General features: G+C 34.8%; 1 pseudogene; it reads right to left on the bottom strand.

Annotated features, from left to right (window-relative positions):
* Window positions 1–3,704: 3,704 nt before the first annotated feature.
* LOC110590548 lies at window positions 3,705–24,210 on the bottom strand (annotated as a pseudogene).
* Between the last annotated feature and the right edge of the window lie 300 nt (window positions 24,211–24,510).

The following is a 24,510-nucleotide window of genomic DNA, read 5'->3' as shown; positions in this document are numbered from 1 at the left end:
CATAAGGTCTGTGAAATTATCTTTAAATTGTACTATTTACTCTGTGAGTTATAATTTACATATCTAACTGTATTCTTATATTTTTACCTCAAAATCTTTGACAGTGATTTAATCACATGATTCTTTGTTTCTTCTCTTAGTTGGCTACATGATTCTTTCTTGGTGTTGACTGTAACTCTTTTACTGTTACGGTCCTTAAAATTAATTATTTTACTATTGGTAATAATAATTCAATTTAACAATAACCAAAAAGGTATGCATAAGAGAAAGATTAAATGTACTAAATACAGTAGATGAAAAAAAATGCCATTTACAAATATATGTAAAGGTCTTGTAGAAATAGTAAATGAAAATAGATTTTATTTATTGGATTAGAAGAGAAGCCCTAAGCAGGGAAAACAGGTAGGGAATTGGATCTATGAAGTTAAGTACAGTATATAAATACAGAGACCAAGGCAGTGAATATGGACAGGAAGAGGAGGTATATTAAAATAATTGAAGACTGGATCTGTAGGATGGATTTGCTGGCTTTTATGGAATCTGAGGACAGGTGTAGAGTAAAAAATTGTCAAAAGTTCTTAATGGGGAAATTAGTGAATAAGGAAAAGAGCATGACAATGAACTTATGAGAGTTTCTTCTAGACCCAAGACATATTCAGTAAATGAGACACATAACACTTAAGTTTTGATAAGATAGTCTATTTTTTGTTTCTTTTTAAATTTTTTTTTAAGTTTTTACTTCAATTCCCGTTAGTCAACATACAGTGCTACATTAGCTTCAAGGCGTACAGCACAGTGACTCAGCATCTCCATACATCACCCTGTGGTCGTCCCAAGTGTACTATTAATCCCCATCACCCATTCAATCTATCCCCACACACCGACCCCACCCCCTGGCAACCATCAATTTGTTCTCCATAATTAAGAGTCTGTTCTTGATTTGTCTCTCTTATTTTTTTCTCTTTGCTTGTTTGTTTTGCTTCTTAAATTCCACATATGAGTGAAATCATATGGTATTTGTCTTTCTCTGACTTACTTTGCTTAGCATTATACTCTCTAGCTCCATCCATGTTGTTGCAAATGGCAAGATTTCATTCCTTTTTATGGCTGAGTAATATTCCATTGTGTATATGTATATATATATATATATATACACAGAGGTGGTATATATATATATATATATATATATACCACCTCTTCTTTATCCGTTCATCTATTGATGGACACAGGCCATTTCCATATCTTGGCAATTGTAAATAATGCTGCTATAAATATAGGGGTGCTTGTATCCCTTTGAATTAATGTTCTCACACTCTTTGGATAAATACCCCGTAGTGCAACTGCTGGATCATAAGCTAGTTCCATTTTCAACTTTTCAAGGAACCTCCATACTGTTTTCCATAGTAGCTACACCAGTTTGCATTCCCACCAATAGTGGATGAGTGTCTAGGATAGTCAATTCTGAATTGTCTAGAGACTAAGCCAGGTATGAAAGAACATAAAGAAATAGGTTTAATTTCCAAAGAGGAACAACATAATAATATAGGATACCTTGATGTGGAGACAATAAGCAGAGGGCATGCTAAAATTGAAATAGCAATGAACTTTACATGTGCATCTGTGTCTTCTAGAGTTTTTTTCTCATGCTTAGTCAGACAGATACCAATAGATATTTTCTACTTGTAAATTTTGTTTAATCTTACCCGCATTTCCTTTCTTAAACTGCCAAAGCCTGGTGCCCTAGAATGAGGAAAATTAAAGTCAGGCTGAATCAAATGCCCTAATTTAGAACCCCCAGTGTAGTATCATCAGTCTCTATTCAAAACTAATTATATTTGGCTATTGGTTATTTGATTGATTTTTCCAGAGTATTAAAAAAATCGCTTACATAGTGAAAATATAACTCAAGACTTCTGACCCTTGAATGCAACCACTAGAGTACATGCTGATGACCTTTTTATGGCACCATAGAAATAATTTATAAAGTTTTAAAAACCATAGTCTAGTATTTGGGGTTTAGAGCCAGGAGACATGTATATTAGAGAGGTAGCTATTTCATCCAACAAATATAAATTGATTTTAGTTGTAAGTGTGGTCTAATTCACTTAGCTTAAATTATTTAAGCATCATTTATAAGTGTATTCAGTACTAAATTACAGTTGAAATGTTTGTCTTCAAAAATAGAATGTTTCATTGTATAGGAGATGGAAATCTGGATTCACTATGAAAAACCGACACAGCATTATTTTTTCTAGTTTGGTTGTAAAATTTTAGTTAGCATGGGGAAGCTGACATATTTTAGAGGACAGATATTTAAAGTTCTACAATCTCTAACATAATTCTTTAATATTTTATTTGCTTCATGTGGTATAATAATATATTTATATACTTACTGATACAGTGTGTTGAGCCTTAATCTCATTGGTACTCACAGGTCTTGATAGAAATGTCGAGCAAGCAAGTGTATTTTAAATGTTGTTTCATCACCTTTGAATAATCCCTCAAATGTGACCAGATGGCACATCTGTAAGGTTCTTGCCAATACTCTGTGGCAACTCAGAAAATTCTTTATGTGAGGACATGCAATGGCCGCAGTCTATTTAAAGTATGCAGTTGGAACTGCACAGATCGAGGCTGTGTTTTTCATAATACTTTACGTGAGATTGAGACTATTTTAATTGTCTATCTGCAAGAATGGGGATGAATGGATCGAATGGAGATCAAGCCATCTTTTGTTGCCACTGCTATCTGTTCAGAAGACTAAATCCACTCAAGAAGTAGGAGATAGTATCAGCACCAACAAGTAAGAAGTTTGCTTCCATGGCGTTATAGAGACTGCTTTTAATTAGATCGAACACCACTTGTATATAGATTAGATCCTGGTGGTTGGGTGAACTGAACTGATTAGTCACCAAATATTAAGCAGTCAGTTCAGGCAAACAGCTGTTATGTAAATTTAAAAGTATTAAACTATTTATAATTAGCCACAGACAGAATGCATGGAGGTGAGTAGACCTGCATGTACAGAACTCTTTCTGGACTCTCTTAGAGAATGTTTTCCAGATTGAATAAACTTCAAATAAAAATCCAAACCAAAAATCACACCACATAAATATCTGAAAGTGTTTGAAAGTTCAAAGTTGCTAACTTAAAAGCTTAAGAGGAAAGGAAAAGCTTAATTCATTAATTATTTTACTCTTAAAAAAACAAACAAACATTTATTTTCTCCCATTTGGAGGGCTTGTGACTACTACATTTTCAAAAGAGGGCAGGTAATTTACTGATTTAAAATGTAAGTAATAATCCATATAAATGTGTGCATAACATGAAGTAGAAAGTCAACAAATATTTGTTGAATGAATAAATAAAATTAATATGAAGAAAAAATATTTTTAAAACATTCTAAAGTAAGCCATCAAAATTATATGGGGATAATATAATTTGTTTGCACGTTTCTTTGTTTTGTTTTACCATTAAAACAATTTTTCTCCCTAAATACTTACCTTAATTGGGTGTTTACTTAAGGACCAATTTAGAAAAAAATCGACTATTGGGATGCTTTTTATAGCTTACATAACATAATAGGATAATCTGATTTTATTTAAGGAAATTGACCAGATTCTTGGTGAGATTTATTAGTTAATCTATGCAATGAAAATCTTCATTGTATTTATAAGTATAGACCCATACACTTGGTTATAATTTCACATTATTGCATTGAAACCAGGTGCAAATAGAAGAATGTACCAAGTCTGTTTTCGAAGCACCAGCATCCTTTTTCCCTGCAGTTGGATTCTTATATTAACACTATTCTAAATCAGTAAAACAGAATTACTCTGAAGAATAAAGAGATAAAAAGTAACCTATAACAGGGAAAGCAAGATATCCAAAAGTGAACATTATATTATCCCAACAAGACAGTAGTGATATTTCTGGATAAGGGAAGCATCCTACCACACCTGTGTCTCTCTGGTGGCTTCGCTAACCTGTCACACCCGAGAGACACTTTCACCCTTCAGAACTTCCGGGGTGGTGGCCTAAACACCAGCCTAGTCCCTACCCCACCACTGGAAAGAAGTCCATGGTAGCCTGGATAGCTCCAAACCAGGCCCTCTCTTCAGTTTTATCCCCTCCTTTCCTGGAGCTGTGAGAAGCAGAGAATAAATTTTTTATCACCTTCATAAACTTCTATCTATAATATGTGTGTATATTATATGTATTAATAATAGCATATATCAACAAAGCTTATTTTCCTTTTATTTTACACAATGTAACACCCTGTTCACTTCACTTCATAGATCAGTGAATCACACATATTTCTCTGTTTTCTGTTACAGTACTCTTTGAAAATATGATATAAAATAATGCAGAATCAGTTTTTTTACAAAATAGATCATAATTAATCACACTGTACCCTTACCTATTGTATTAAGGTGTTTTCTTTTCTTTTTGAATAGTATAAACACAACTGTGAGAAATTCCTACAGGTACTTCTAGCAGTCAGTGGTTATTGCCATTTTGAAGATTCTTGATGCATATGACAAAATGGCATTGAGAAGAGTTGGACTAAGTTATCAATCCACCAATAGTGCCTGGAATCATGTTTCTTACCAAACCCTCATTAAAATGGGGAATTACCATTAAAGAAAGTAAAGTCTTTGATTGAATTCTAGCCTTGAAAAAATATTATAATTATGTGGGTAAATCCTCAAGTAATAATGAATTTGGTCATTTTTACATGTTTATTAGTCTATATACATTCCCTCGGTTTTATTGGGACAAAAATTTTTTGCATTGATTTTAGGGACTTTAAACATAATATCAATAACTCATTGTCATGAATATTGACCTATTTCTTGAGCTTGTCATTTGACTTATACTTTCATATGATAAATTGCAAACATCGGATTTACATGTAGTTAAATATATTAATTAATTTCTGGGCAGTTCTTTGTTTTTATGCTTAGAAAGTTCTTCACTTTCTTGATAATAAATATTCATCAATATTTCCTTTAAATTGCTGTATCATTTAGAAATTTATTTTTCCTTTTAACTTTCTGTTCTGTCTGAAATATATACTTGTCATATGGTATATGCTAGATGAGTGTATTTTTGATTTTTCAAATTTTAAAATTTTCTCATTTGCACCAATTGTTAATTCCTCCATTCTTTAGTGCTTTTCCCCATTATGTTTCAGAAGCCAAATACTGTACAGAAACATTGACATACACACACATCCTGTTTCTACACATTTGATTCTGTTGTATCAACTTGACTGTCATGCCAATTTTCCTATTTTGGGGGCACATTATTTAACTTTATACTACATGTTTAAATGCAAATTTTTCTAGAACTCTTTTTATTTTATGCTTTTATTTGCCAAAAGTATCTTGTATTTTTTCTTAATGAATCAATAAAAGAATTAAGGAAGAAATAACATTTTTATACATTTGAGCCTTCCAAACCAGGAATATAATGTGATTTCTTCAAGTCTTCTCTTTTGTCTTTGAGTTAAGATTTATAATTTTTGTCCTGTGATTTTGTACATTTCTTAGTGAATTTAAGAGTAACCTTCAAAAGTGAAAAGGATATTATTTTTGTTATTTTTTCTGAATTATCTGATACTTGAATTGCAAGGTAATTTCTGCAAGTGTCCCTTTCAGTTGCATGGCACTGAATGGTGGAGCAATATCACAGAGCTTTTCAGATATCTCAGGAATCCAGCATATTTGTAAACACATCTCATCATTCATTACCTGTGTGACCTTGAGCAAGAAACTTAAGCTCGTTTTACCTCTGTTTTCTTACCTATCACATAGAGTTATTAGCAGAAAAATTTCTTTAGGTTTCTTGTAAAATATAAATAAGTTAATAACACTAGAATACTTAAAACAGTGCTAAACAATTGGAAGTGTTCAATTATAAATCTCTATTTCGTTTAGGTGCTCAAGTGTAAGATGTTAGCTATTATTTGTAGCGTTATATCTTACTGCTAAAATATAATAAGAATATTGATATGATTACTATGATGAAGAAAAGGAGCTGTAATGCAGTCAATGTGTTTAGTCAAATTAATTAATGAGTCATCTAGACATCAAATACAATGAGCCACCCAGAAGTGTATCACTCCTGTCAAAACAAGCAATAGCATCATTTGATTCTGGAAACAGGATCTATGACAGCTGAAGGAGCACAAACTCTAGTGACAATTATTTTAGTACAGTTAAAAAGTTTGTTCATCAGTATTATAATGACTTTCTGACTATTATATTTTTATGCTATTATTTAAAGCAAATTACATGAGTTCTTGGTAATACATCAATTTAGTAAAACTAATGTTTTATCTTCATAGATCTTATTTTATTAAAAAATAACATTTTGAATAGTGACACAAACAACTAAACTTTGAGGTAAATGAACTGGCATTTATTATTCTATTCATAAAAAATCAATAATAAAATATTCATTCCTGATTCTGGAAAAATAGTGGACTACGAAAATTTGTAAATTTTTGGCTAAAAAGACCTAGACTTGCTGAACCAAATAGCAATAAAATAAAAAGTCAGTAAAAATAAATGTCCACCTATATTTCTGTATCTCACTGAGTTAACATTGTAAGCTCAATATAAGAGTAAAGACCTTTTTTTTCAGGAAAAAAAAAAATTCATAAGTTTTACATCCATAAAAAAGTGAATTGAATCCTGATGATTAAGAGAAATGCTTGAAGCAATATTGCACAAATAAATTGCTAAATCTATGAGTAAATCTGAGCAAACACAAACTGTGGAAAACAGTAATGATAATAATTACCTATTTGGGAGTAAATAAATATAATAAATAAGATAGGATTGGGTTGATTAAAATTAAAGCATTCAAACTCTACATTATTCAGAAGGAGGCTAGAAGAGACAATGATTCTGAAATTTCCAAAGTCAAAAATAATTGTGAAAGTGTAAACATATTGTTACAAATATAAATACACAAAGTTTAATTGCTAATGCAGGAGAGGAAATAATAAAAAATGAAGCAAACATAATAAATAAAATAGCAGGCAGGTGAGTATATACAGTAATATATGTTACTTATATATTCATAATATACAGGAATATATATTACTCATTGTATTTAGAAATAAAGGATAGAATAGAGAATAAAAATACCAAATGCGTAAAATTATATATATGTGTGTGAATCAGTGTGTGTGTCTACAAACCAATATGTATTTATATGTGTGTGCAAATTGGTGACAAAGAGAATTACTTAGATTATTTCTGTGATTTCACAGAACGATAAAACTGTACTGAAACTATATATCCCTCAAATAAAATGTTAATGTCATAAAGCAAACAATTCAACATTGACAAATGGAAACTGAAAGTCAGATTTGAAGATTTTAATAAAAACTATCTATGAGGTGCCTAGGTGGCTCAGTCAGTTAGGCATCCGACTCTTGATCTCAGCTCAGGTCTTGATCTCGAGGTTAAGATTTCAAGCCCTGCGCTGGGCTATATGCTGGGCATGGAGCTTACTTAACAAAAACAAACAGACAAATAAATAATAGAAACTATCTACAACAAATAGATAAAATTGACAAAATTGAACAATGACACAAAATATTATTTTAAAGATTTATTTATTTTTTAGAGAGAGAGCAGGGGGAGGAGCAGAGGGAGAGAGGGGCAGATCAGACTCCCCACTGAGCACGGAGCCAGATGTGGGGCACAATCTCATGACCCTGAAATCATGACCTGAGCCAATATCAAGAGTCGGACGCTTAACCAGTTGAGCCACCCAAGTGCCCAGATACAAAATATTTTAATAATGTAATTAACAAATCTGATCTAAAGAACATATACAGAATTTTGGTTTAAAAAATTAAGTAAACACTTTTCTTTAACCATGCATGAAATATTTATAAACACTGACCATGTATTGAGTTGCAAAAGAAACTCAACACAGACTAAATGACTGAGTTCACACCAAGTAGTATCTCTTTCTCAATGGATTATTAGAAGTCAATAATGAAGAGATAAGACTTAATGTCTTACTTTCATGAATTTAAAAATATACTGCAAAGTAATATATTGAAGAAAAAATTTCATGTGAAAAAGACACCTGAATTCATGAACATAGCACATACTTCTAGGATGTAACTAAAATGGCATTTAGAAGGTAATTTATAAATATAGATTCATATATTAGAAAGGGAGAAAGATTGAGTATTAATGTGTAGCAACTCAAAAAGCTGCAAAAGAATAAGGTGATAATTTGATAGGTATGGAGGGAAATTAACATATGTGATTGTTGAACTTAGAGTAAAAATAAAAGAAAATATAGGTGACAAGAAAAACCAAAACCATTTCTTCATAAATGGAATTAAACAGAAAAATCTCATCTGGGATGATTGATTAAGAAAGATAAAGTTACAAATAGTATATAGAATATTAGAAATTTAAAATAAGTAATATCATAAACCAATTGTATGATATTAAGTTATATGTTTTTGTTAGTTACATAATAATATGTTATATGTCACATATCTCACTTAAAAAAGAGAAAAAAAACAATTAAAATCCTAAAGGAAAGACAACTGTTCCAGAAAGCTGTAATTATCTAAATTGATTTGATAACAAAAGAAAAACAAAACAGACCAGTAAGTATTCACCCACATGAACTGCACATGATTTTTTAAGAGAATGCTACCAAACTTCAGAAACAGATAATCCATACAATACAAATTGTACCAAATGATTAGACAAGAAGGAATTCATTCACTTGCTTTATGTTAAGAATAATATTAGGAACAAAGACAAGGAGAATGAAAATGTACAAGAAGAAAACTATAGACCTATTACCACTATAAATACTGAGATCACAAAAACCTAAACAGACATCATCCTTAAATCAAAACCTCGCATGCACACACACAGATACCCACCCCTGCCTTTTGTAATAAACAATGTGCTGGAAATTGCAGTCAGTAGCACCAAGGCAAGGAAAATAAAGGGACAAAAACAACACTTTCTTATGAACGGACACGTCCATCTAGGAAACTCAACATGTTCTATAGGCACATTATTTCAACTAATAATAATGTTCAGGAAGTTTGTTGCTTATAAGAACAATAGCACAAAACAAAAGTGATCAAATACATTCATTGGTAAGATCCATACTGTCATTGTGTTCTGGTGTTATAAAAATCCCAAGAAAGGATTCTGTTGTAGTTCTTTAATCTTTAAATAAATGGTGATTTATTTAAATATCTTTCTTTATATTTTTGTATTATTATTTATGACATTGTTCGGTTTAGATTGTAATGCTCTCATTTTTCAAACAAAATATGCCATGTTTAATGTCATGAAAAATAAAACTTAAGCTAGAGTGTATATTTTTTAAGTAAACCATGAAAATTGGCAACATTTGTTATTGATCCTTTATAAAATATATTTATACTTGTAAATTTTTCCATGATAATGTCATAATTTTGTTTATTAAGCATGCCAATAATAATCTTGAGCTAAAATTTATTTAATTGTGTTAATCTTAAATCTTACATTCTTTCCATCCTTAAAATGAATTTGAAACACTAAAATCTCACCAGTTTCTTTAATGTGGTAAAAAGAACACATAACATAAAATTTATCTTCTTATCTACAGAAGAGTAGTATTAACTACAGACACACTGTTTGTAATGAAATCTCATTAGTTTTACAGTCTTACAATTTTTTCTCATCAAATTTACATATTTATGGCTACAATGAAATCATATTAATGTTCCTCTTTGAATATGTCCCTTTGCTTATGTCATTTTTTAAAAAGTTTCCTCCATTTGATTTGAAAACTACTTTGACTTCGTTTTCTCAGTAAAATGGGTAAACAGCAAAATATATGTATGAATAACATTATTTAAAATATCTCATCTAAATATACCCATAGACTCAACAACTCTATATAAAGAAATGCATCATATCAGCAATCAGTCAATAAAAATGAAAAACATTACCTCAGATATAAGATTGTAGCAAATGTACAAGTTACAAAATATAATGTATTTTGGTTAGGGAGAATATTGTCTGTCTTCCATATATAGGTTTATATTAATATTTATACTCTTGGGGCGCCTGGGTGGCTCAGTCGTTAAGCGTCTGCCTTCCGCTCAGGTCATGATCTCGGGAGTCCTGGGATCGAGCCCCGCATCGGGCTCCCCGCTCGGCGGGGAGCCTGCTTCTCCCTCTCCCACTCCCCCTACTTGTGTTCCCTCTCTCGCTGTGTCTCTCTCTGTCAAATAAATAAAATCTTTTTTTTTTTTTTAGAGATTTTATTTATTTATTTGAGAGAGAGAGAACGAGAGACAGAGAGCAGGAGAGGGAGGAGGGTCAGAGGGAGGAGAAGCAGACTCCCCGCCAAGCAGGGAGCCCGATGCGGGACTCGATCCCGGGACTCCAGGATCATGACCTGAGCCGAAGGCAGACGCTTAACCATCTGAGCCACCCAGGCGCCCCATAAATAAAATCTTTAAAAAAAAAATTATACTCTTATATCAGCAATAAAAACTAAAAATCTGTATTAGAATTTTTCTGGCTAGGTCAATTTGATGTTCATTGTTTCCCATACAAGTGACTTTGATAGTCTGTAAAAACAAGTCTTAATTTCATTATTTATCATATGAAATCCTTCCCAAACACCTCTATTCTAGGGGATTTTTTTTTTAAAGATTTTATTTATTTATTTGAGAGAGAGAGAGAGAGCATGAGGGGGGGAGGGTCAGAGGGAGAAGCAGACTTCCCGCTGAGCAGGGAGCCTGATGTGGGACTCGATCCAGGGACTCCAGGATCATGACCTGAGCTGAAGGCAGTTGCTTAACCAACTGAGCCACCCAGGCGCCCTATTTTAGGGCGTTCTAAAAAGTCTTTGTTCTTTTGGCTACAGATACATGTATTTATAGATATGAAAACCAAAATCTAAAATAGTCTCTGAATATTGATATTTTCAAGACAGCTCTAGTCTTGAAGTCTAGGAAGAATGGCAGGCGGTTCTACAGTAGTACTTGCAGATAATTCTAACATTGAGGAAGAAAGCAAAACACTTCTCTCTACCATCACTAAGCTGATTAAACTAACCTTAGTACCTAGGGCTCTGCTGAGCTGGTTTGTGGTGAAGGTGGTGGTTGGTGGAGATGGGCTTATGTAGTGCCATGATCCACTCTCACTGGGTTGCTGTTTGCTCTTACAACTGGTACCTACTTCATATACCATACAGTCTGACCGTTCACACTGGGAATGCAGCCTGGCCTGGAAATGACCAGATAATGGACGGTGGAGAGCACTAAGTTCAAACACTAAGACAAGTATTTGGTATTTTGATTCTGTGTCTTTTGACAAGTAATTTAAACTCTGAACCCTATTTTTATTACAGTAAACTGAATAATAATGACTACTTTCAAAGATTATCCTATGGATTAACTAAGATAACGTATGAAGCTATTGTGTATTTTTGAAATGGGAGGAATGGCTGTAAGAACTTCAAACTATTTACTACCGGATCCCCAAAGTAGTGATTGAGAGAAACATTCAGAAGGAAGTAAAATAGTATGTCTATTCCTTTTATTTTACTTATATAAAATATTCCTAGATGTAATTTCTTAGTTTTCAAGCATGATTCTTTCTATATTCACAAAAAAAATTAGATAAACCAAGGTAAAAGTTGGGGGAGATAATCTCTTATTAAAAAAATAAACCTTCCAGGGCGCCTGGATGGCTCAGTTATTAAGCATCTGCCTTCAGCTCAGGTCATGATCTCAGGGTCCTGAGATCGAGCCCCGCCTGGGGCTCCCTGCTCCGTGGGAAGCCTGCTTCTCCCTGTCCCACTCCCCCTGCTTGTGTTCCCTCTCTGGTTGTGTCTCTCTCTGTCAAATAAATAAATAAAATCTTAAAAAAAAAAAAAAAACCTTCCTTGGGGTGCCTGGGTGGCTCAGGTTAAGCAGCCAACTGTCGATTTCAGCTCAGGTCATGATCTCGGGGTCATGAGATCGAGCCCCACATGAGGCTCTGCTCAGCCGGGAGTCTGCTTGAGATTCTCTCTCCTTCCCCTCTGCCCCACCCCCGCCATTCATCTACTCATGCTCTCTCTCTTTCCCTTTCTAAAAAAAAAAAAAAAAAGAAAAAAAAAAAAAAGAAAAAAGATAAACCTACCAGCAGTTCTAACTTTTAAACAACACAAATGTAAGTATCTGATGTGTATAAACAATGCCTGTGTGTGCATTAACTCGTTGTATTTTCATGTCTAACTGTGAATGATCTACAATATTAACGTAGAAATAGTTTGAGATCAAAATAGGGAATTGTGATAGAAATAGAGAAAAAACTGATGGTATAAAATGTCTTTCAATTGTTATAATATAGTTTTTCTCATGAATTACATCACAAATTATAATTTGAAAACAACCAGAAATTCCCTGGAATGTTGAGAAAAAGGAATTTTCATGGTTTTGTATCTTCACTCCAGATTTTTTGGAAGATGGGACCACGTTTTGGTTTGAAATGAGTTTATTTACCTTTACGTGGTATCCTGGTAAGATAGTATTTCTCTCAAAAATGTTGCCTGCAGCATTAACTGCTCTCTTCATGCCTTTGAAATTTTTTATTGAAAGAAAATTGGCATAAGTGAGCAAATTAGTATTTGTATGACAATTTTCAGTCTATAAAGCACATAAAAATAGAGGTGAATCAAGTAAATTTCCAGAGGAAATTATGGGAATAGAATTTTCCTGTTAAATGTGGCAGTGAATTATCTAATGATGTCCATTAACAATCAGCTGATTAGTACATTGTCCCTATAATGACAAGTCTCTAATCAACAGGCACATTTAGTGTCAGTATTGGTCAAGTCAGGGAATAAAGAGGAAGGATGTAACTACTTTGATCTTTTCAAGATCAACAGGCATTTGATAGGCTTTAATCATTTTAGTGATAGCAGGTATCTTTTAATTGAATGGACCCTTAAAAATAGTACAGAATCAATAAAATAAGATGAAGTCAGAGAGGGAGACAAACTATAAGAGACTCTTAACTATAGGAAACAAACTGAGGGTTGCTGGAAGGGAGGTAGGTGGGGGGATGAGGTAACTGGCTCCATTAAGGAGGGCGTGTGATGTAATGAACAACTGGGTGTTCTATGCAACTGATGAATCACTAAACTCTACCTCTGAAACTAATAATACACTATATGTTAATTAATTGAATTTAAATTTAAAAAAATTTTAAAAAATAGGACAGAGTCTTCAATTTAGATATATCTTAGAGTCTTTCAGATGGCATTCTGTTATATACGCAAGAAAGCTGATATTTTTATTGAAGAAAACACGATAAAACTTATAGAAGAAAATAGCAAAAAAATGGAAAAATATAAAAGGAAGAAAATTATTTAATTGAATGAAAACAATACACAAAGAAAAATCTAGAGTTTCCTGTCTTTTTATGGTATTCAAGATTTTACTTTTGAGCATTTTATTTAGTATTAGCATCTTGTCTATGGAATTTCAATTCACTTTGTGTCTTTCAGGAACATGTCTTTTTTTTTTTAATAAATTACTTGTGACTGCATAATAGGGGCACAAATTAATTTTTAAAGGAAAATGTTGTATTTGCTTAAAATGGAACATAATTAGCTGCAGAAAAACAGTTTTCTTTTTAAAACCAGGAAGGCCAGTGCTGCAGTTGTAGGCTCTATTGATTATTCCTGTTTGGAACAGTGATCATTAGTAAATGTTTTGGCCCAGAGATTCAAATTATAAAGCTTGGTGCTGAGCAATCAGGCATGATTTACTGTGGAAGGCAACAGGGGATGAGGTTTTCTACAGTGTGGCAGATGGAGATTGGAAAACCATTACCATCAAGAAATGCAGAAATGTAGCTTCTTATGATAATCATAACTTGCCTACAGCTCCATTCTGTGATAATGATAGAAATTCCATGATTATTACCTTTCAGTCTTTCAAACAAATATTTTCTTTCTATGAAACTTTCTATCTGCATTCATACATATGAATACACATGTATCTAAAAAAATCTCTATATCTATACAACCTCAGGTATATAAGTAGCACATTTAAGGACTTTTTTTTTTAATTTTGCTGATCAATCTTCCTTGTTTATTATAACAAAATCAATTATGTTAGTAATTCAAAATGGGAAGTTGAAGATGCCATGTACAGATTATATCTTTTCACAAGTATTCCTCTTTCATCATCAGAAAGAAAAGCATATTTTTTAAAGATTGATTGATTGATTTGAGAGTTGTGGGAGGGCAGAGGGAGAGAATCTTCAAACGGACTCCCTTCTGAGCCCGGATTCCCAATGTCTTCATCCGCTCGCGCCAGGCTCTACCTCATGACCCATGAGATCATGACCTGTGCCAAAACCAAGAGTTGGATCTTTAACCTACTGAGCCCCACCCAGGCACCCTGGGAAGCATATCAATTTTGTTACTACTACTCCAAGTCTAATAATAAACATAGCAATAAGACCCACAAATAGAACACATATTATAAGCAGTATTTAAAGCTTTAGGTAATTTATATTTTTGCATGTAAATCATGACTCCTCAAAAGGAAATTATTTTGAGGTGTTGCAGATGAAATTAAATGTTTTTAAAATAAGTCTGTACATCTTTTTCTGTACTTTTTTCTATTCTCATATATTCTGAGAGTATTGCTGAGTAATGGAAGCAATGATTTAAATAGATGCAAAAGTAAGGGCTTCTTGGTGGTAAGATTCTCAGGAAGGTCACAAAGAGAAGAGTGTGAGTGATCCATAAACCTGGACATGAATTCCATGATGGAAAAGGTAAACTCCAGGAGATTCTTGAGTGATAGTGGTGCTGGGTAATAGGAAGTATAGTGGTCAAAAAATGTATTTCAGGATAAACCTTCTATTGATTGCCTTACATTTTATTTACTGCCATTTGTTTCCTATTTAGAAAACATAACTATGACAACAAAGAGACACATTCCTTTACTTTGTTCTCTAGCTTTTATGGTTTTCACCCCAGAATCTCACCTCTCTGAAATTCTCTGTGAGGAAGCTTGAAGTTTCATCAAACTCCTGTTAGATCAGTACAGAGCAGCTTGTTTGTTCCTGATTGTAACTCACGAAAGCCCCCAACTTGTGTAGCTCGGACTTACAGGGTGACTTGCACTTGAGGCTACTGAGTGCAAACATGTGATTTGGCGACTGGATAAAATACCCCTCCCTTTCAAACCTGATAAGCAAGAACCTCAACCATGAGGTTTAGAGGATTTTTAGCATAAAAACTATAAAGGCGGAAACAGTGTTCTTATTTATTTTTTTAATCAAAAGGGCATCCCAAAAACATATGCTAGAAAATATATGATTTCTTAGTTGTGAGAGAAAGATCATTAATAAATGTCCAGACTGTCAAATGTGGCTATTCTGTAACAAAAGAACTTCCATGATGCACACAGGAAAAGCAGCTTCATTCAGTCTTAGGTCAGTCTCATCAGGATCATAAAATGTCTCTCATTTGAACCTTTGATGTTGAAAACTCAGAAGTGTCACTTTATTTCTTTTTTCAAGGTTGAACGGAAGAATGGGGGGTTTGACCTCTGAGTGGGAGAGGTTGGCAAAGGGGTATAGGACTGCCGAGAAAAGTTTCTAGAAATCAGATTTTCAATTGTGAGTTTTATTTGCCTCACTGGGCCATTGGATTAAAATGAGAATGCATTGTATATTTCAGTTAATATATAGCATGACACACAAAGTTACTTAATACGTGTTTTCTTCTAACTTCCGATAATCTCTCCTTTTCTTCCTCCAACTCAAATGTTTGCAAAACCCTGTTAAGGAAGATAAGCATTTACATATGACCAAGGGAACATCTATATATGACCTAACAGTATTAAAGTTAAGGCAACTTTGCCTCGTCAGGTCTTACCCATTCCCCAACCCCTCTCAATCTTCCCTCTGATTACACACATACACCACAACTTGATTGAGTACTCTATGGCATCGTTCTTATCTTATTAAAACACTTACTATGTAACAAATATCTTCAAATAGTTATTGTACATTGATTAAATTGATCCACTCTGGGAGCCAAATGTGATGGTATTGCTCTCAGACAATATAATTTAGAGCCTAAAGATTAAGAAATTAATTTTGGGCAGCATGTTTATATCCATAGCATTTGTTTTCTTTTATTTAAAAGTAATTATTGCTCTACTATACATGAGAAAATAATTCAATAAGATATTTGAACCAATGAGCATAGAGATGCAGCTAAAGAGGCATAGAAATAGAGTTAGAAAGAAGGGGAGATTTAGGTATCAGGTTTGCTAACCTGAGGAATAAACTGAAATAATTGGTTGAAACTGACATATCAGTCTCTTAATTGGATGTGATTTGGATTTGTAGGTAATACTTTGTGTTCCAGAGAGAAGATACTTTTTTCTTTTTCTTTTTTTTTTTCTGGAGACTGGCAATAGTTCCTGGAAACATGGGAGGCGGTAACAAATCTTACAGAGTTATGATTCTCCACAGAAGAACTATGCTAGATGTTACCTTCTCCTTTACCTTCTTCTTTGTATTGTGTACAAATCCAAATCACATCCAATTAGGAGAATTATGTGTCAATTTCAGCCAATTATTTCACATCTACATATTTATAGGGCTACCTTAGGGCTGAAATCTCTTATTGAATAAGACTAAACATTTTTAACAGCATGATCCCAGCATCAAAACACTGGAAAACTGGGTCTCCCTCTTTTTAGGGTACATCTAAGAATTTTTGGTTAATGTAAATACACATAAATGGACTTCTGAAAATAAGACAATGGGCAACTATCAAGAAAGTGGATATACTATTGAAAATTATGTAATAATTAGTGTTCTTAAATTTGGCATTTTGAATCCATCTCAGTTTGAACTCTACCTCTTCTTCCATCTTCTGCTCATCTCCTCTCATGATATATTGAGTGCTCTCGACATTCACAGAATCCCTAAAAGGTTCATATAGATTGTATTTAACATCAAAATAATTTTCTCTCTAGAACTATATTTAATGAAATGCCTAACCCAACTCTCTACAACTCATTTAATTCTCTCAACTAAGAAATTTAACCTACACACTTGGTGTTCCTGACTGGCAATCCTGGTTTCTTAATGATTATATATACGTATTTAGATTTGATTTAGCATCCCTCAGAGAAAATTAATTACCTCACTTTTAAAAAGTGGAATAGGCTAGAAAACAGAATAAAATAAGTTTCTTGAAATACTATTCACCTATTGCAAGTCATTTTGTGTTATAATGAATACAATTTTACAAGTACTAAGAACAGAAAAAAACAATACAGAAATCTGAGCAATTACTAAGCAAGGTAGAATTACTTAAGGAATGCTTCTTAGATCTGTACACTTGAAAAGAAACATTTCAAGTCAGTAGCTTTATGTTTCAGAATTCTATTCTGCAGTAGTACAATATTTACTCTACGGCCATGAAAGTGTGGATAATACATGATATCCTCAACCTTGATGCAGCAAGACTTTGTTCAATAAGATCAAATTCAGTATCGGCTAACTTGATGAGCTGAAAGGTCAGGGGATATTTAGTCTTTTTTAAGTAACCACATAATTTTAGTCCACACAAGGGCACTTTTGAGAAGGTAAAGGATTACTATTAATGATTATGGTGAGACATCAGGCATAGCCTGGACTGTCAAACAGGATATAGTATCTTCTTATCCAGAAGTTGTTTGAGGAATACTGCACAAGACATCTCATAAACCAGAGCAGAGTTCTCCATATCTTGAAGAATTACCTTGGATGGTCGGTCATCTATAGCTATTACAATTTTTTCCTTATTTGTCTTAAAGAACTTTTCCCAGATTTACTGAGATATAATTGACAAATAAAATTATAATTTATTTTTAAAAATTCAATATTGGCCTTTTAATACAAGTTGGAATGCAATTGCTTTTATTTATAGTTCCTAAGTCACGAGTTGTAATTTTAATAGAAGAAATATTTTTATTTTGAAGGAGAATAATAATAAAACTAGGCAAAATAGTGCATTAGTTGTGTCTGAGTGAGTTAATATGTTATAGGCCATATTGGTCACCAGACACTACAGTGTACATTATGGGGCCATCATGTGGGGTTTTAGCAGGGCAGTTTCCATTAATGACAATGAAATTTATACTGCTGAAATTTCAGAATATGATTTAAAAGTATACTTTACAGAGTATATTTTAAAGGGATGCAGCAAGCTTTTTGTGATAGTGTAAATGAAAGCATCGTGTGACATCACATCTGGTAAACTTTTAGTTGTTTTTTTTTTTTTAAGCTCAAAAGTTCAGCAGATCGTGGCAATGAATAGTAAACAAATACAACTGTAGGTAGATACAAATTATACCAAGAAGTCACAGTCAAAATCATTGTGTAAAGGTGTGTCTTTTCTGACTTCTCATTTTGAATATAAAAATAGAAATTACAGAGGTGGCTTAAACCAAAAAATTCAGGTATGTCATCTTAGCTGTTGTCGGATGTGGTTCTTTAATTTTTAAATGTTATGGAGGGAACAACATGGTTTAATTAAGCAAAGGGTGAACTATATACTGTGTATAGGGTATAGAAAGGCGTATCTTATTTGTGGCAACATTAAGTAGTTGACAACTATCACTACAGAGGAATCTACTGTTAACTTTTAATTCATCTTTACTGTTGTTAATAACTTTGGGTTACCAGCCAGTTATGCCAAATCTTGGGATCTATCACTATTTCCTTTGAAATCCTTGTTCTATGCTCATCTAGACACATCTTAGATTGTTCACTTTCACATAGGCACTGGTATCAAAATGCTAGTGTTCAGATCCCAACTCTGATACTACACGATTCTGTCATATTGAGCAAGTTGCTTATTCTCGCTGCCCAAGTTTTCTTATTTGAAAAATGCAACAGTAGTTCCTACAGTCCAGATAGAGAATTAAATGTGCTAATCCAGGGACGCCTGGGTGGCTCAGTCAGTTAAGTGTTTTCCTTTGGCTTGGGTCATGATCTCAGGGTCCTGGGATCGAGCCCCACATCCAGCTCCCTGCTCCGAGGGGAGTTTGCTTCTCCCTCTCCCTCTGCCCCTCCTCCTGCTCATGCTCTCTCTCTCTCAAGTAAATTAAAAAAATCTTTAAAAATTTTTTAAAAATGAGTTAATACATGTGATGTGGTTAATATAATGCCTGGATTATATTAAGTAATAAATAAATGCTAATAATAATTATATCAATGTTATATTATTACTTATCTCTCTCCTGATGCTCCTCATTCTCCTACTGCCATCCAAAGAAGATGTGTACTAAAGGGTTTAGTTTCTTTGTGAGACTGAAAGTTTAGCCTTTAAAGTACTTCAGTGATATTATAATTGATATTTCTGATCTAAGTTTTGTTACTGGTCAATTCCAGGTGGATAACAAAATGCTAGCTGTGAAACTAATTCCAATACAGTTAAGCTCATGCATGTTTTTTCTGATTCTTATGCCTCAAAATGATTTGAAATATTTCTGTGAAAGTCTCTTACTATAGGCAGGGCACAGGAGTACAAGAGCTCCTGGCTCTGGGTGTCTCACACAGACCAGGGTCAGCCACTTGCTGCCAACAAAATCCAAAGGCAGAGACATGAGTGGTGGTGAAACCAAAAAGGAATTTATTTCAGTGAGACTGACACTGGGAAGATGGGAACTAGAGTCTCAAAGACTATCTCCAAAGTGCTGAAAATCCTTCTGGGTTTGTACAAGGAAAATGTGGAGCAAAGGTGGGTGGGTATGTGTGGGTAGATAATGAAAGTTAAAGAGATCGCTGTCTTGGAGTCACTCATGAATGGGGTCTTTTTGGCTCAGGGCGGTCCTTATTGCTCCAGGGAGTAGTTTCAGTTTCCAATACCGGATGCTTTGCCCTCAGGGTTTTATACCTGAGCCAAGAGACAAGCTTTCACCCAACTAGAAAGTTTGCAACTTTCTAGTTGCAACCGAAGTCCTCTTTCATTTTACTATATATATATTATTACACTATAGTATATACATATATAACATGTTACATATTTCATACATAATATTAAATTATAAATTATATATTATACGTATAATATATATTATATATAGATACTTTTTGTGACTATGGATGGAGAGGATGTATAAACCTTCTTAGTTTTATGCACACTAAGATTATCTTTGATTGGATTGTTACGAGGAACAGACAACTCCCATTATTTCTGAAACCACGTGGACTAACCTGATGTCTCATGTTCTAGCATTTAACAGAGGTAGATAGTACCTACTTGCTGCCTTACTGGAATTTTATTCTTATTTTTGAATAATTTAAATGGGCATAACATATAAATCTGGTTGTAAAGCTCAGAAAAAAGAATGATACTGGGTTTGGGATCCCTTCTGGAGTATTTTACCTGAGCCGTAAATCAAGAGACAGAGTTACTAAGTCAGCTTCCTTGAGTCAATCTGTCCCCAAGGCCAGAAAATCCGATAGCAATGACTATATAATTCTCAAAGATCAAGCTGCTCCAAGTTTTTGTAAAATAATTGAAGAACATACATAAAATCAGCCCTTTCTTTGACCTCTCTATCAGCAAGGTGGAAGTATCCTCCCTGCATAGAAACAAGTTACTTTACTTTTGTGATTCATTTTCTCCTAATGGTTATTAACTTTGTCTTTATAACCTGACTTTAAGTGTTATATTTGAGAAAATAATACTGTGTTACTGACCTTAAACACCAGAGATGTTTGTACAGAAGACATTTCTACTACTCTGAAAATGATGTCTATCATCATTCCTATCCTTTCTACTCTCCATTTACTATCCTAAGCTTTGTATTAAGTCATTGGAGTTCACTTTGCTTATCCAAGAGTCTCGGCCCCTTCCATTCCCTGTAATTCTATATAGAGCTCTCTACCTCAGTGGATGGGACAGTTGTTTAACATTCTTTTTGGCCTCAATCATGGCTTTGAGTGGAGGAGAGATAATTCATCTCTCTCCTGTCTTTATTGGGCCTTCAGCTTCCCTCCCATGTTTTCGTGTTGTGATGATTTTAATGCAATTACAGTAGGAGAGTTTATTCTTTTTAAAAAGAATGTGGTTATGAAATACAAAATGTAATAATTGGGACCAATTTCAGATGAAATTCATTTTCATCTTACCCATTTTTCACTTGTTTGATTTTTTGATTGGATACCCGACTGCTTAGTAACTGTGCATCTGAAACACAGTCTTTCTCTATAAGAAATTGAATTTTAGATAAATGATTCCTCAGCTAAGCTAACTCAATGCTAAGTATTGTATAGACTCAGTCCCTTTATAAAAATGTAATTTATTGGTCGCCTGGGTGGCTCAGTTGGTTAAGCGTCTGCCTTTGACTCAGGTCATAATCCCAGGGTCCTGGGATGGAGTCCTGCCTTGGGCTCCCTGCTCAGTGGGGAGCCTGCTTCTCCCTCTCCCTCTGCCCCTTCCCCCTGCTCGTGCTCTCTCTCTCTCTCTAATAAATAAAATCTTTAAAAAATGGAATTTCTTTAAATGAAGACAGTGGCTTTTGGAAAGAATACTGACCCATTATCAACTGAATATCAAACATTAGGAAACCAGCATATATTATTTTTAAACCCACAACAGAATAAACTAGAACAGCCTTGTTTCTACAACCCAACCTAGAAAATAATGGTGCAAAACATTTCACTCGAATGAGACACCTTTCTCCCAACAGTATACTTAGGAGCCATGTATCATTCAACCAAATATCCACAGAGCTGCTTTCATGCTTCAAAGAATTGGTACAATTGCATTCTCCCAAGGTAGGTCACTTAGTCTTGTACCATATGATGTTACTTGGGTTTTCCAATGAAGGTCATAAAAAAGATTGATTCCTATCCTTTGTTGTTTTGCCTTCCTTGCCATACGTAGGGCTGTGTAACGTGAGATCTTTCCTTGGTGGCTAGTCTGATCTATTGCTTGTTGCAAGGCTCCAGAGACCTAGAAAACTAAATTGCTCCCGTAGCAAGCACCCTGCAATTACTCAGGCTGTAACTACATAGACCTAACTAACCACATTGCTCCCCAGGTGGCTTTCTGGCTTTCTTGTGCCTTACTCTTTCTGCTATTAGGCCTTTTGTTGCTCCAGGGATCCAGGAGACTGAGCGTAACCTTTTCAGAGTTCTCTGATCTTTGCAAAGCTGTATTATTCTGGGTGTGTATCCAGAGAAATGGGTATCAAACCTCAAGTACTTCAAGACACCGAGTAGATCTTATCATTGTCGAAGAATATGTATTGACCTTCTACTAAGAAACAACCAATACCAAAAGAAGAAAAAGAAACAACCAACATCTAGTAGAAACATATTTAACAAAGCAATGTCTATTTTTAGGTTGTAAACATTCTAGGAAGAGGGGAGGAAAGCACATATAAAAATGGATATTTTTTAATAAGAATGCTTATGGTTTTATGTATTTGAAATTAGAAGCCATTTTTAACTTATGTGTTCTCATAAACTTCTCTGATGTTTCTTGAACTATTCTGAGATTATTAAACAAATCCTCCTGCAATTAATCCTTTAAGTTTGTGGTGTCCTTTTTGCAAAATTCTTCTACACAGAAAATGGGAAATATATGCTCTTTCTTAATGACTATGTTTTTATTATCTAAATACACTATTTGACAATTTTAGCAGGCTACAGTTAAGAGTTACAAGTTGTAGGGGCGCCTGGGTGGCTCAGTTGGTTAAGCGACTGCCTTCAGCTCAGGTCATGATCCTGGAGTCCCGGGATCGAGTCCCACATCGGGCTCCCTGCTCAGCCGGGGTCTGCTTCTCCCTCTGACCCTCTTCCCTCTCGTGCTCTCTGTCTCTCATTCTCTCTCTCAAATAAATAAATAAATAAACCTTAAAAAAAAAAGAGTTACAAGTTGTAGTAAATTTGATATGCTAATTAATAGATTGAAGTGCTGAATAACTATGCATAGAAGAAGCTATTTTGAGAATAAAATCCATTTAAGTGTGAGCCAGTTTACCTAAGGGAATGAAGATATTAGTAAACAAGAGAGTATGTTAAAATTGCCATATTTATGTTATTTTCTGTTCAGACTCCTGTTTCTCCAATATTTTGCTTATTTATTTATTTATTTATTTATTTACAGAAAAGGAGAAGAGTTTATTGAAAACTACGTAGAGTTATTCCAGTTCCTACCGCAGGCTACAGTCTGGGGTGGTCCCTCCCACATCTCAGGCAGTGGCTCCGTCCTTGTTGGTAGGGGCTGGGGCTGGGGCTCCGGCCAGGGCCCAGACTCCCCTTAGAAGCTTGGCAGCTAGACCCCACCATGGATCCTCCATCTGTGAATTTACAACTCTAAGTGGACTGTTGGCGGTGGGCAGGGGAAGGGAATGGGTCCCTACACAGGAGGCCTTCCTGTACATGGAGGCAGACAACCCTCCTACCACCCCACCCCATGTACCAAGCCCCGTGGGCTTCACAGAGTTGGACTGGGGACATCAGGCCCCCTCCCTCCCATCGTTGACTCAGGGTCCAGGGCTCTTGGATAACCCCCAAGACAGAACACATGGGGTCATAGATGTACTCACAGGTGTTCTTCCTTCTGGGGATGCAGAAGCCTAAGTGGAAGTCAAAGCTTTTGAGATGCTGGTTGCGAATCAGTACCTCTCAATCATGTGGAAGCTGTTGACAGGCTTGTCTCCCACTGTGAACGCCTCTGTGGCTCCCACTTGCCTCAGGCGGAGGCCTGTAGGCGCAGAACTGGTGGCAGGGCAGACAAAGCACCCAGCATTGGGGTCCAGGTCCTGTGGATTGATGGGCAACCGCTCTGAGGTTGGGGCTTCTTGATTTCAGAGGACAGTGCCTGAATCTATGTCTCAAATCTTGAACCTGATGACATCGATTTTGTAGATGTTCTCCTCAGGGGAGCATAGGTAAATCGTCCATGATCCATCGTAGCCCCAGCACGTCCTCCTGTCCCAAGAGCCACTTATTCTGCAGCGGCCCCAGCCTGAGCCACCTGCTGGCTCCCACTCAGACCCAGGTTCCGATTTTTCCTGCAGCTGCGGCTCCAGCTTGGGCTCCATGTGTGGCCTGAGGTCCCTAGAGTGGGCTCCGCCCCCGTCCCAACCCCATCTCGGCCCTTCTTCACGTTCATGGCCTAGAGGGGCTGCCGCTCGCCCTTTCCTCCGTGGCCACCCTCTCCTGCTGGAGCGGAGAGAAGGGGGACATTTTGCCCTTCTTGAAAGGATGTAAATATGCCTGTTCAAAGATGAGACTTCTTTAGCTAACATCAACCCAGGTATTAGATTGTAAAAGCTTAACTTTTCCCAGCTGAAGAGCAGTTTTCATTAATTGGTTACCAGAAAATACTGAAGTGCTTTTTACTGATTGGCCTTATTTTTATTTATTTTGTTTATTTATTTATTTTTTAGCCTTTATCTTTATTTATTTTTTT

This window comes from Neomonachus schauinslandi, chromosome 9, assembly GCF_002201575.2.
Source record: "Neomonachus schauinslandi chromosome 9, ASM220157v2, whole genome shotgun sequence".
In the NCBI taxonomy this organism is placed as follows: Eukaryota; Metazoa; Chordata; class Mammalia; order Carnivora; family Phocidae; genus Neomonachus; species Neomonachus schauinslandi.
Note: the sequence above shows the minus strand (reverse complement) of the source record. Positions and strands in the feature narration are given on the sequence as shown.